The sequence below is a fragment of the Loxodonta africana genome, chromosome 18 (assembly GCF_030014295.1).
Source record: "Loxodonta africana isolate mLoxAfr1 chromosome 18, mLoxAfr1.hap2, whole genome shotgun sequence".
In the NCBI taxonomy this organism is placed as follows: domain Eukaryota; kingdom Metazoa; phylum Chordata; class Mammalia; order Proboscidea; family Elephantidae; genus Loxodonta; species Loxodonta africana.
This window is the reverse complement of record NC_087359.1, coordinates 30,968,023-30,983,254: the sequence shown is the minus strand read 5'-3', so window position 1 is coordinate 30,983,254 and position 15,232 is coordinate 30,968,023. Positions and strand designations below refer to the sequence as shown.

Below are 15,232 nucleotides of genomic sequence, written 5' to 3'. Positions count from 1 at the left end.
TGGGGGGAAAGATCTGTTTCCGGCAAATCTAACCCCAAACAAATCTATTATGATATGGTAGGCTATAGAAACTATACCTTAGTCATGTCTGAGTTGGATGGGTATAGAACAACCCACAGGATCCACATGGATATTATAGATTTTGTGGATAAAGTTTAATGTGTGACTAATGCTAAGTGAGGCACGTGCTTTCTCAGGGCAGTCCAGATGAAGATGAGGTGTCAAAAGAGTAGTGTTCAATAATTTTCTAGGCAAGTATTTCTAAATGCCTTAAAGGTACTGTTAACAATAGCAGAATAGCAAGACTGATGCTCTAGACTCCCCAGGATTTCTTTAGCCAACTCCACACACGAGTGGTTACTCCATTTCTTAAAATCATAATGACCTGTGGTCTCTGTTTACTCACTCTAGGAATCCTCATCTTTCTAGCAGTTTCACAGTTAAGATGCATGACTCCTTCCTGAAGAGTTTTTTCTTTATAAAAAAAACCCCAATGCTGTTAAGTCGATTCCGACTCAATACTACACCAAAAAAAGAGCACTCTGTGAAATAATGAATTATTAGATTTCAGTGTTACACTCATAACTATAGGTAAAAAAGAAAATTTCTGGAAGTGTAATATAAATAGTGTGTTCCCATGGAAAACAGTTTGTCCTTCTTTGGAATGAAAACCTTAAAAAGTTTATCTTTAAGAAAAATTAAAATAATATATACTTAAATACTTAATTTAATGCTTTAATACTTAAAATAAATCACAACTCTACCAGAAACTTCAGATTCTAGGAAGGCAGACCCTTTGGGTTGCCAGTGTGATCATTACTTCTATCTCTATTTCAAGAAAAGACTCTTTTTCAAATCCTTGAAAGTAATGAGCTCTGAGCTTACAGTCAGGCTTGTAGCAACAAGGGAAACTTAATGGAACCCCTTGAAGGCTTAGAGTCTTCACCCTTCTCATCATAGTTTAAATTCCTACCCCAAGAACCATGATTCAATAAAATGTCTTTAGCCCTTGCCCCAGTCTTCCAAAAGACTGGCAGAGAGATAAGTGGATAAGCTTTGAGTTTCTCCTAGAGGCTGAAATCACCAAGCACTGCCAGCATCTCAGCCACTGGAACGCATTCGATGAGGACTTTTGGAAACTGGCTCTTAGACTTCTCCAAACTAACTGCTACCATCATGATTTGAAAGTATTCATAAAGATAAATCATAGGGGGGTGTAATGGTGACACAAACACAGGGAGAAAGAGCCAGAAAGGAGGAAATGATGACTTGTTGAGTACCTACAAAATACCAGGCCTTATCCTCATCTCTAGTTTCTTCTTCACTTTCTCCAAGTTTATCAACTCCTCCTAACCATATTTCCTTCCATATTAAGCCACACTTTCTTTCAAGGAGTCTCTACTCCTTGGTCTTCCATTCCTCCTGTTACACCCATCTCACGACCTTTCAACACACTATGACTTTACTGTACCTACGCACTGGCCACAGAGCATAGCTGGAGAAAACTACACCACTGTGCTGATGGATATTCCCACAATTTCATGCTATTCAATTTCAGTTCTACTCTCGCTGCTTCTCAATAGTACATTCACTCTTTACTTTGGCAGCTCATCTCCTATTCTCCTCAGTAATTATCCAGGTCTTCACCATTTTTCTCTTCTCAAGAGCCTTCTTATGCCATTTTTTAGAGATGACCTTGGTTCCTACTTCACACATTTTTTAAAAAATAGACTATCAGGCATGAACTCTCTTCAGTTCCTTGCTCCTCTACCTAGAAATTTATTTGCAAATATATCATTCTCAACCTCAACCTTGGTCTCAGAGGAGAAGTTCTTTCCTCCTATCCAAGGTTAAATTGCAATATTTGTTTATATACTTTTTTCTGTATTAGACTGTAACCTATTCAAGGGTAGGTATTGTCTCATTAACCCTAAATCACAAACACCAAGCATAATGTACTCAATAAATGGCTGAACTACAAAATTCAAAGAAAATGATGGGCAGGAAATCACTTTTAATAATTATTTGAAGCTCTTAATTTATGGAACAGTGTTTATTTTCATAGCTGAATTAATTTGGATACCTAAAAAACACATTTGCAATGACTGGGATTTTGCCAATTTAGCAAAACAAACTACATAATATATAAATACGTGAACCTTAATCCTGTAACTGTTTTGTACGCGGAAAACGCTCAATTTAATGTGTTTTGAATTAAATTGACTCCAAGTTTATAAAATAAATAATTCACAAAATATTGCCATGAAGGCTTAGAGAAAAGGAGAGAAAATGAATGTCCATGGAAATAATTATATATAATATATAATACAGATTTCTGAAACAACAGAATCTATTCAATATAATATCACCAGGCATGTCACAGACGTTCTAGTCTGCTTTAGAACTATAATTCTCGTAGGAGCTCAAGAAAGCTCATCAAAAATATACATTGAAAAAAAGCCTCCTCTAAGGAAAGAACTTAGATAGATATAGATATATAGGTATAGGTATCAATACATGAAGATTTTCAAAATCCACTTTCACAAAGGAAGCACTTTCTTGAATAAGCAGTGGAAATGGAACTTGGTTGTTATTATTATTATTGCCTACTCTGACTTATTAAATAAGTATTGGTCTATAATTTTAAATGAGTCACAAAAACTCTTCATAAGTAATTCTACTCAACAAAGGTGTTATTAAGCTCCTATTTGGACTAGGCACTAAGCTAGGTGTTAGGGATACAAAGATGAAAAAGGTAGTCCCTACCTGCAGGGCATTCCTGGTTTAGTAGGAAAGACAGAAATAAAAGTAGATTATTTATAATATGGTATATCAGAGATATGCCATATGAATAAGGAGGATTAGAGAAGAATTGATGCCTTTGAATTACGGTGTTGGCAAAGAATACTGAATATACCATGGAGTGCCAGAATGAACAAATCTTTGTCAGAATATAAGTACAGCCAGAACGCTCCTTAGAAGCAAGGCTGGCAAGACCTTGTCTCACATACTTTGGACTTGTATTCAGGAGGGATCAATTCCTGGAGAAGGACATCGTGTTTGGTAAAGCGAAAAAGAGGAAGACCCTCAATGAGATGGACTGACACGGTGGCTGCAACGATGGGTGCAAACATAGCAACAACTGTGAGAATGGCCTAGGACCCGACAGTGTTTCGTTCTGTTGTATACAGGGTCACTATGAGTAGGGACTGATTTGACACGTAACAAAAACAGAGATATGTATTAAGTGTTTTTGGAACCTAATTAAGAAAGACTGATTCTGCCAGGTTGAGAGCACAAAATCAGGGATGGACATGGGGAAGAGGTAACCGTCAATCTGGGCCTTGAAGGGTGAGCAGGCGGTCCATGGTTGGGCAAGGGAGAGGAAATGGCACCCTAAAGAGAAAGAATAGCATGATGAAAGGCAAAGAGACATGGTGGACATTGGAGCTATTCTCCCAACACAGTCAGTAGTAATGTGTTGTGGCTAGAGCTTTGGAGGTAAGGAGAGAGGGGTGCAATCAGATAAGTGGTTAGAAGCTAACTCTGGTGGTAGAGTGGAGGAAGGACTAGAGAACAAAGAGGCAGAGGGTGGAAGTCCAGTTGGAAGCATGTTCTTAACCTTTTTGGGGGCTCACTGCCCCATTGGCTGGCTCTGGATTTTTGCCCAGTTAAGCATTAAAATTCCTCCAACTTCACTAGAAGCAGATGAATAATAAATGGAGCCAGAAGCCTCCAGGAAGACACCCCCTAAACCCTGATGATACCCTTGTTTTCACCTGGCTCTGGCATTGGGCAAGCCTCTGACCTCTGGCTGCTGGAATGTCTGACTGCAGAGCTGTACTGACTCCTGCTCCTACTGAAAAAAATTAATAAATAAATAAAAAGGCCTTTCAGGTCCCCTCACACTCGGAGATCAGTGCCTTGGGCTCGGGAACTAGCAAATAAATAGCAAAGGGCAGACTTGCATGGTTTGTGGCACCCCAAAACAATTAGAATAGTAACATCAAAGGTCACTGATCACAGATCACCATAACAGGTATATTAATAAAGAAAAAGTCTGAAATACTGTGAGAATTACCAAAATATGACATAGAGACACAAAGTGAGCACATGCTGTTGGAAAAATGGTGCTGACAGACTTGCTCGGTGTAGGGTCGCCACAAACCTTCAATTTGTAACAAACGCAGCATCTGTGACATGCACTAAAGCGAAGGATAATCAAATGAGGTATGCCTGTACTCAATTACTTAACTGCTTGCTTTACGAACTGATCCTATTAATCATCTTCTAAAAAATATCTAGTTTTTTATTTGGATGAGGCATAAACATATAATAACCCTCATTTATCGTGATATAAAGGAAGGTGGCAGAGTAAAGTATAATCCAAAAATGGCCAAAAATAGATTTATAGGTTTGGTTTTGGAATTTAAGTTGCTAATCATACTTGAATATAGGAATAAATGAAGCTCAAGGGTATTGTTTTCTTTCACTCATTTAACAAATGATATATCTGGTGGTGGGAAGATGGGGAAGTTCTTTTCTGGTTGCTTCTGTTTTCTCAGTGAAACAGGATTCCAGGTCATCAGTTGCTGGTGAGGATGAAGGAAGGGAAGAGGAGGTGTTGGAGGTATGAGGAGAGCGGAACTAGTCAGCTCAGAGAATAGGAGAGTAAACTGGCTAGGCTAGGGAAATATGGAAGGGACACCAGGAAATATTGGTTCCAGAAAATGCTGTGGGCCCATCTCAGATTTGGTTCATAAATTTAAAGTGAGCTCAGACACCATGGTTTTGTGCTTTTCTTAAGCTATATTTAGCAGCCAGGGTACTGGCACAGAGTAGGCAGGGAGCTGAGAAGAAGAGTTGTAAGGCTGCTACGCGTGTATGCAAGGACAATAAAAATGTCAGACCACAGAATCTAAGGCTGGGTGAGAAGGGAAGAGAGGACAAAAACATTAAGAAGTGTTAAGAGTAAATGAATAGGAGGATCCAGTGGGATCAAACTTGCTGGAGTTGGGTGGGAGGGGAATGCTAGAAGTAAGCAAGGAAAAAATGGGAGGTAGCTACAGAGCAGAATGCTATAAACTGAGATTCCAGAGATGGTGTGGCTATTGGTAATGAAAACACCTTGGGCATGACCAGAGTGGGTGGCTAGGGTGGGGTGAAGGAAAGGATTGTTGGAAGTAGAGAGGTCAGGAAAAGTTTACTGGAAGCAAGGAGGTAAAAACAAAAACAGTGAGGTTTGATTATTGAAAGGATCATCTACATAGATGTCAAGCCCCCAATAACACACAGATAAATAAAACACACACAATGAAGACTGCACTTAGGAGAGGCAAGTAAGACAGGCAGTTTCTTTACCTGGCCACCCTGTTCATTTCACTCTAGGACTACTCTCCCTCTCTCACATACTGTTCTCCTAATACTATGACAATGAGAAGTATTACTGTTTATTACTGTATCACTATGTGATAGCTATTATTCAAAGCTATAATTCAATGTCAAAGGAATAAGCAGAGCAAATAATCCCATCGTTTACTAAAGACTTCAGTGAGAGACACTGGAACGTCACATGAGACTATATGCTGTAAAGAATTTAGTTTAAGGTAGATTTGTATCTTATTCTAGACACCTTGTCAGAAAGCATTTTAAATGATCTCTTAGAATATGAACCACAAAGGCTGGATTTTAATTGTTTCACAATAAATGTGTGTCAAAAGGCTGAAAGCATGATTTGTGGTCAGGTGCCAGATAGGTGAAGACTGACGGGATTAAATGCATTAGGAAATAAATCAGATGAAAAACCTCTAGAGAACATTAAACATTACTAACTAGCAGCCTCAATTTTTTGACCAGTGGTTCTCAGACTTGGATTCCACATACTAGCAAAAGAATATATATTTTTTTAAGCTGGGGAGAAATGCTATCATTGAGTTGCCTAGTTTTTATTTTGCAAAGTAAAGATTTCTTAAAAAAAAAAAAAAAAGTCAAAACTGACATCTATCACCACCATTTCATATAAGAACATATATTTTAATATCTAATGGTAGGACATAATATCAGAATAAGAGACAGTCTTCTGTATTAAATATGTATTTTTAAGTATGTTGTTAAAAATGGGGGCTCTGAAACGACATATTGCATTTGGAAAATCTGCTGCAAAAGACTTCTTTAAAGTGTTAAAACAAACAAACAAACAAAGACGTCACTTTAAGGAGTAACGTGCACCTTACCCAGGCCTTGGTGTTTTCAATTGCCTCATATGCATGCAAAAGCTGGACAATGAATAAGGAAGACTGAAAAAAAATTGACATCTTTAAATTGTGGTGTCGGTAAACAATATTGACTACACCATGACTGCCAGAAGAATGAACAAATCTGTCTTGGAAGAAACACAGCCAGAATGCTCCTTAGAGGCAAGGACGGCAAGACTTTGTCTCACATGTTTTGGACATGTTATCAGGAGGGACCAGTTCCTGGAGAAGGGCATCATGCTTAGTAAAGAGAGGAAGACCCTCAATGAGATGGACTGATGCAGTGGCTGCAGCAATGAGCTCAAGCATGACAATGACTGTGGGGATGGCGTAGGACTGGACAGTGACTGCTAACTAATAATCTCATCATTGTATTAGTCCATGTTCTATTGTACACGGGGTCGCTATGAGTGGAAACCAACTCAAAGGCACCTGACAACAATGAACCAAGCAGAATTGGTACTTGAGCCCAAACAGATGTGGGAGTCTAAAAGGAGCTGCATAGAAGCATGGAGAGTGTAGTTGGGCTCTCCAATTTATGATGGCTTCTCGATCTTTCTTGGTCTTTCATGACCTACATGATTCAGTAGGTCCCACTGCAGACCTGCTGAATCAGAATCTCCAGAGGTAGGGCCCAGAAATCTGTATTTTAATAAGATTCTTATAAACACTACAGTTTGAGATGGGCAATGATTTTAAGACATGGATTGATTTTACCATCTCAATCTGATTATTAAGAACAAATATGTTTATACATAGAACCAAAAAAAAAAAAGCCTGTTGCCTTGGAGTTGATTCCGATACAAAGCAACATCCTATAGGACAGAGTGGAACTGCCCCGTAGATATTCCAAGCAGCAGCTAGTGGATTCAAACTGCCATTCTTTTGGTTAGCAGCCAAATGTTTAACCACTGTGCCACCGGGGCTTCAAGTTTATACATAATCAAGAATAGCCATTGCTGTCAAGTGAATTCCAACTCATAGTGACCCTATAGGCCAGAGTAGAACTGCCCCATAGGGCTTCCAAGGAGAGGCTGGTGGATTTGAACTGCTGACCTTTTCATTAGCAGCCAAATGGTTAAACCACTGTGGCGCCAGGGCTCCTAGTCGAGAATACATAGATTAAAAACTCAGCTGAAAATTGTATGGCATGAAAAAACTAGAACAGGAATAAGGAGAATTTTGACACAATGTGAAAAATGTAACCAATGTTGCTGAATGTCATGTCTAGAAACTGTTGAATGGGAATGGGTTTTGCTGTGTGTATTTTCAACAAAAATAAAATATTATTTTTAAGAATTGAAAAAAAAAAAATGGGGGCTCTGAAGACAACTTGCCTGGGATTCAAATCCTGGTTCTTCCACTTAGTAGTTGTATAATCTTTGTAAGTTATTTAACCTTCCTAGACCCCAGTTCCTCACCAATACACTGGAAATAATAATAGTAACTACCTCCGAGGGCTATCATGAGGATTAAGTATAACGCACATAAAGCACTCAGCATACTCGCTAGCACACAGCAGGAGTGCATATGTATTGTCTATTACTACTATTAGCTTATTTTTGTCATCTTGCTGGAGATGGGTGATGAAATGGAACAAGGCTGCCAACTGGTATGTGGGAATTAGGTCACTGTTACCAAAAACAAAAACACTAAATCCACTGCCATTGAGTTGATTCCAACTCATAGTGACCCTATAAGACAGAACAGAACTGCCCCAAGGGGTTTCCAAGGAGCAGCTGGTAGATTCAAACTGACGACCTTTTGGTTAGTGGCCAGTCTCTTAACCACTGCACCACCAGGGCTCTGAGGTCACTGTTAGGTGGCTGTAAACCTAGAAAACAAATGACTATTTTGCTTATCGAATTTTTCTGAGACTTGCTTATTATGACCATCTGGCCCCTTAAAACTTTATTTAACACTACTGCCACTTAAACTTTGCAAAATATAGCGCCCATAACGTTGATGAACCGTAAGCTCCAAATTAACACAGTAGTCAATGAGTTGGACCACAGCTGTTTCACAAAGATTTTAACAGTCTCAGTAAGTCAGGATTCTCTGTAGCTTTAGCCTCTCTTGCAGACAGACTAATATCTGAGTCAATCCTGCCTGTTTCTTTTAAGCCTCAGCAGAGTCAATGCACAGCTATTTCTGAAGCTTTCCAAGCTCATTTAGGGTCAATATGTAGCCTAAATGGAGTCCTGGTGGCACAGTGGTTAAAAGCTTGGCTGCTAACCAAAAGGTCAGCAGTTCGAATCCACCAGCTGCTCCTTGGAAACCCTATGGGGCAGTTCTATTCTGTCCTATAGGGTTCCTATGAGTCGAGTCCACTTGTTAACAGGTTTTTTTTTTTTTTTTGTTTTAATGTAGCCTAAATATACCATGGACTGCTAGAAGAAGGAACAAATCTGTCTTGGAAGAAGTACAGCAAAGAGTGCTCCTCAGAAGCGAGGACTGTGAGACCTCATCTCCTGTACTTTCAGCATGTTATTAGGAGGGACCAGTCCCTGGAGAAGGACATCATGCTTGGTGAATTAGAGGGTCAGCAAAAGAGAGGAAAACCCTCAAGGAGATGGACTGACACAGTGGCTGCAACAATGGGCTCAAGCACAGCAATGATTGTGAGGATGGTACAGGACCTAGCAGCGTTTCGTTGTTATACACAGGGTCACTATGAGTCAAACTGATTCGACAGCGCCTAACAACACGTAACCCATGCATAAAACTAAGTTACCATGATTACCGGTTCCACATGTACACATCCCTCTACTATCCTCCCCCCCATTCTATCACAATAAGTATATTCTTTTCCAAAGTTTCCTCATCTCCTCAAATGTAATCACTTTCATCGTCCCTAAGCACCAGTTATTAGAAAGCTGCAAACCCCTTTCTTAGGGGACAAACACTCTGCTCTGTTGACACTCACCTGGGATGACCTGGTCCTACTGGGAGAACTGGGGCAATTTCTAGGTACTTTACCCAAGAGGATATTTGCAATGCTAGGTCCCTGAAGCCCATCCTTTGCCTCTGAGTTCGAGGTGGATTAACATTATATGCCTTTTCACCTTATTTCTAGCTGCCGCTCTCTCACATCAGCTATCCTCCAGTAATATACAAAATCCAGAATACTGTTTGAGCTTCAGGTGCTGACAGCCACTGTTTATACTCACACAAAGCTTGGTGGAGAGAGCTTCAAAAGCCTTTAAGGTATGTGCTACAAACAGCTTGAAACGATATCTGATCTAAAAATCTAAATAGAATAAGACATTAGCCACTATGATAAGGTATATTTGATCCCTCAGATGAAAATGAATATACAAAAATATTTATAAGATATCTAACGTCTTCATTGTAATATCTTTTCTTAAAATAGCTCCACGAACAATACATAGCTTACTTCTGCAATCAAAGAAATAGTGATGTTTACCGTTTACGATCATTTCAAAACACTATCACAAAAAAAGGACAAGTCTATCTTTGTTAAACTCTTCTATTTTAAAAGTAGTGAATTTTCTTTTTTTTTTCCTTAGATGTTATCAGAGGCAAACTATATTGAGAAAAAATTGCCAGTCAACTTTTAGGTTGGGAAAAAGGGAAAAAAACTGTAGCAAACACTAACTTTACACAAGAGTAAGCAGGATGGTAATGAATTAGACATGATCTCTGTCAAATTAGCGTCAAAATAAGGAGTGCTTAATTTATTTTGTGGGCAACATAATCTGTAAAGAGAGAGAAGTGTGAAGTAGGTTTTGAATGATGACTGATGTTTAAAGGGGGAATCCCAAGTAGCTTCCAGTTCAAATGTAGACAGATTCGCCATGTCTGCCAAAGAAGGAGGCTTTCAAAAGACTACTGGCAAGTCAGGACATATTCACAAATCTCGCAAGCTTCTCTCTGCAGTTGCGCAAACCAGACTTGAGTGCTAATTTTAAATAGTGCGTGCACTTGTAGTAAATGGCATCAAAAATTAATATTTTATATTCTGTTTTAAAGTTTGCATAATTCCAACTTCTCTTCTGGTTCATTTAAAACTTGTTAATTGGAAGTAGAGTCATGAGTGTTTTCTTAGTTTCACTCAACTTACAATTTTAGTAATCTGATAAGATTTTTTACACTACGAAACATTTTGTCTTTTCCAGTCATGCAATAAGGACTTGGGGCATGAAGTCCATCAGTTCATGCTCTAGGAAGGCCTTCTGTTTGTTTGTTTGAAAGACTGTCAATCAGCTTCTAAAAAAGATTACCATCTACGTCTGCTTAGTTGTATACTTATTAAATCTTTAAGAAAAGGAAATATTTAAGACAAAGTCCACAACTCTTGACCCCATTTGAGCAGTCAGGTCTTTGATTATTCATTCTCTGGGTATCGTTTGTCTAGTAGGGACTTGCTGTTTTCCCACCAAGTGTAAAATGCCAAGAGCACTTCGAGTTCCGTTAAGATAAAGTGAAAAATCCCTATGCCCTGAGCACCAAGCAGCTGTGCAAGATGTCTACCACCTGACTGCTCTATATCCAAACTATTCAACTGAGATTTAATATAGATCTTCTCATCAGATAGCCTAGAACTAAAGATGGGCTAGTGTAGCAACTCTCCAGACTAATCTTTGCTGACACCCCCACCCTTTTCTACTCCCTCATAGGGTGTTGCCTTGTATTTCACGAATTCTTGATGACAAAGATCATTCTTCTATTACAGCAGGTCCTGCCTTGCTACTATCTGGCAGCATGTATCCTTATTGGTTTCAAAATTTTACAGCTTTTCCTTTCTTTTTTTTTCCTCTGTCCCTTAGCTTCAAACTCATTTTATCTCTTGCTCTAGAGGGCCTCTGCTTCAGCTTACAAAATACGTTTTCTCTAGCAGACAATTTATTTCCTCTTTTCCTACACTTAGAACGTCTACTTTATCACTTTCTGGTCTTCTGTTCCTTAGAAATCATCTCCTTAATTAGTACCATCTAACTCTGATAAAAAAAAAAAAATTTTTTTTTTTAACTCTGATCACAGCTTTGTGCTCAATTCTTCAATATTCACAATAGTGGCTGTTAAATTCTAACATCCAGTGGAGCTTGTTAAAAGGTATATTTCTAAGCATCACTCCTAGAAATTCCAATTCAGTAAGTCTGGAACGGAGCTGAGGCTGAATACTTAATAAGTGCTCTTAGGTGATTCTAATTGAGACCAGAGGACACTTTGAGAAATGTTGGTTATAGTTACAACTGACATTATATTAAGTTGTCTTCTTAGAGTTCTTAGGTTTTTATTTTATTTAGTGTATATATCCCAAATTAAATCATAAGCTGATAACATTTTTTATTTCTTGACAAGCTATAGCTGTAGAACAGCATAGAGCTATTCTAAAAAGGTAAAAGATGTCAAGAATAAATGTACAATTTCTGTACCTGAGTACAACTGGAGAAGATACAGTTTTGTTTGAGAGATAACTGAGGCATTTTTAACTCAACAGTAAATTCGATGAGTCAAGACAGAATGTGAACGTTAAAACATTAATGCAATTTTGCCTGCATTAAAAGAAGACTGGTGTTTTAAACAAAGGTCTATTTTACTACAGGAACCATACTTCAAGTGCTCCAATGAGTTCTGGGTTTCAAAACTTAAGGTGAATACAAACAGATGGAAAAGTTCAAAGAAATGTGAATAGGATGGTAAAGGGCTAAAAATCAAGTCATTAAAGGGTTGGCTAGAGGAACCAACTAGGCTGGGAGATTTAGCTCAGAGAAAAGATGGAATCTGGGGGAGTTTGGGTCTGGACAGAATAGTTTTTTCACATACCTAAGGGGCTTTCACAGGGAAGTAGGATTATTTGTGTACAGTATAGTCGCAGGGGAGAGCTAGAGTTTATAGTGGAAGCAGGGATGCATTATTCAATAAGCAAGGTAAGCTCATGTTTAGGGCATCAACAAAACAGGGGCACCAGTTGTCCAAAGCAAAGATCCATAGATGCCAAGCAGACAGGACACAAGGAAAAGTAAGCGCTGCAGTGGAATGGAACTGGCAGGGCACTAAAAGAAACTGATACCAGCTCCAGTGTCTGAGAATGTGCCAGCTGGGAATAAAGTTCACACAGAATCATGAGGGTGCCCACACACAAGGTTGTTTAAGCTATGAGGCCCCTACCACTTCAACACCTTCATTGACATCTGTCTTCTATGGTCCTCTCCTGTGTAATTCCAAGTCCTCATCTTGGCAGGTCTCTTAGGAGTACACTAGTATACTGTTTCTTTCTAATAAGCAAAAGTTGGGGTAGGCTGTCAAGCCTAACTCTTGCTACATTCCCTGGATCCAACAGGAGTGGATACTGGGCAAGGGTGGGTTATATTAATAGACAACAGGTCTCTGACCCATTCTGAGAGGACCATCTTGTACATCCACATCTGCTGATCCAGCACTTCCAGCCAGGAGGGCCAGCAATGCTCTTTGCCATGACACAAACACAAGGGTATGCTCTTGCACACGTCCTGGTAAATGACCAATGGGAACTCCACTTCCAGACAATGCAAAAAAGAAAAGAGAGGGAACTTGAATAAATCAACTAATGTAATGAATTCAGTCGAGTTACTTTTTAACTGTATAATGTTTACATACAGATTTATGTCCTAAATTTTGTAAACAATAATATTTATAACTTTAAAATGTTTGGGATACATGCAGATGCAATCTAGCATACAGATTCAGGAAAGACAAATTTTACTCATGTAGGTATGTATGAGTTCATAATAGAAGATAAAATACAATGTGCTTTTCCCAATGCTGAGATTGCTTTATGTGTATTCCTAACTTTAATGATCACAAACTGCACAAGAGAACACTCATTTTCGTCTCTGAAGAGACTTAAAAGCCCTCAGCATACAATAATGATTCAAGAAAGACTCAATTCATTATCCTTATTATGTATGGAAGCAGATATTGTTTGGCAGATTAATTAAGACAAAATCATCAAAGCATTTGTAAGAACAAGAATAGAAAGGAATGTTCTTAATTATAACATGTTAGAAATGAATGATCTATCTGAAAATATAGTAATTTGTTGTAATATCTGTTTTCTGATCATTAATCTTTTTTATAACATCTTTTCATTTGTTCATTTATACTTATAGCATTTATTACAAAACTAGCATCAAAATTGAAGCATGAGTCATTTAAAGCAAAATTGGTGAAAAGTTGTAGGAGATTAACGGAATTTTACATGGGTTGTTGAAACAACTAAGCTCACTGACTCATTTTGCCTGTTGTAGAATACGTGGAATATTCTTTTTGTAGAAAATGTGGTATATAGTAAAAATCTTAGTATCCTGCATCCACTAAAAATTTTATAATCCAGTTCATCTCATTCCACTAAAGTGGCTTTTCTGTTCAATTGCTAATGTTACAGCTGCATTTAAAGTTACACAAAGTTAACACACACATACACACACAAACACACATATGTATATACGTATATATATAACTCACATATCCCATTCGAATGAGTGAGTAAGCAGAGGAGGGAATACCATAGATTATCAGTGTTTAGGGCCCTCACATGCCTTAATCCGACCCTGAGTGGGAGCTAAAAAAAGGGCTACAAGGATATATATCTTACTTTAACATAAGGAGGACTTAAATTAAACCCACAATTGTCCAAATATGGAAGGTGTAGCCTTTGCAGAGAGTGAGTTTCCTCTTATTGGAGGAATTCAAGCTTAGCTTAAGGAACTTAGCAGAAGTTACTTAGCAGAAATATAGAGAAGATTCAAACAAAAGACAAGTGTGTAAACTAGCTGACTTTTAAGATTCTTTGCAATGCTGAAATTCTACAATTCCTTTCACATTCTCTGATAGAACCAGTTAGTTTTGCAAAGAAAGAGAGTTTTGAAATAAATATTCCAGGATGGGAAGGAAGGAGTCTGAAGGCTAAGAAGGTATAAGAAGACTATTGCTGTAGCTCAGGTATAATTTACTGAAGCTACAAAAAAAAGGACACTCCAAAAAATAGAGCAGAAAAGAAACTTAAAAGCATTCAACATCAGATATGACAAATGCATGCAGAGCAAAGAAAAAAGTGAGAAAACATGACTCCAAGGACCTAAAAAATAAAGGTGGCTGGAAAGAGATAACTATTTGTGGGATGGGAAAAAAATGTTTAATAAGTGTAACCAAGTTCTAAACATCCAGAATTCATCTCAGTAAGGAGTCTAACGGGAGATGGTGAAAGCACGTACAGATCCAGCCATACACAGCACATAGTAAGAGTGACCTCCAAAGGACCGCTAAATGCTGGGGGAAAAGAAATTAATAAATTCATATGAAATATCGCCTTTTGGAAATAGGATTTTTCAACCTTCTCTGTGAGCAGTACAGACATGTGCTTGCGAACTGAGGGAGAAGGAAGGAGAAGGCAGGGTCCTAGGCCAGTGTGTTTACAGGCAGGCAAGATTAACCACTGTCCTACATGCTCTTTGCATTTTATTTTACTTTGCTGGGTGTACAGTGTAGGCAATGGACAAACAAGTCTTAATTTTACATCTAGTTCTCTAGGTGATACATATTGCTAATATTTGACAAGAGATCGTAAACTAAAGCATTTTATACTCGTCCACTGGGCTGATAATGATTAGAAGGAAGAGAGAAGGGGGAGAGCTCTGGGCCACGATGTTCATATTTAGAAGACACTTTCAGATTAACAGCCTTTGTTACATGTATACAGTTTATCCAATACTATTGTGTATACAGTAGACATCTAAAACATCTAATCTTTGTAAAATAACACACTTTAAATACTTTTCACAGGACTGACTATCTTTAGAATGGAATTGTTAAACTTTATCTCTTTGAGCTAGATATTGTTTGCTTATTGAGTGGATGGAGTGGTGCAGGTAGAAGGGTCCTATGCCAGTGTGTTCTTAGTAAGACAAGATCGGATTATCTACCCATTGTTCTGTAAGTGTATTTAGTTAATATTGTTGTGTATGTAAAGGGTA

General features: G+C 38.3%; 1 protein-coding gene across 1 annotated transcript in view; it reads right to left on the bottom strand.

Annotated features, from left to right (window-relative positions):
- The window catches only part of NSF (N-ethylmaleimide sensitive factor, vesicle fusing ATPase), a 164,371-nt gene that overhangs the window by 81,954 nt on the left and 67,185 nt on the right, over positions 1-15,232 (bottom strand). The gene's annotated exons all lie outside the window — the stretch shown is intronic.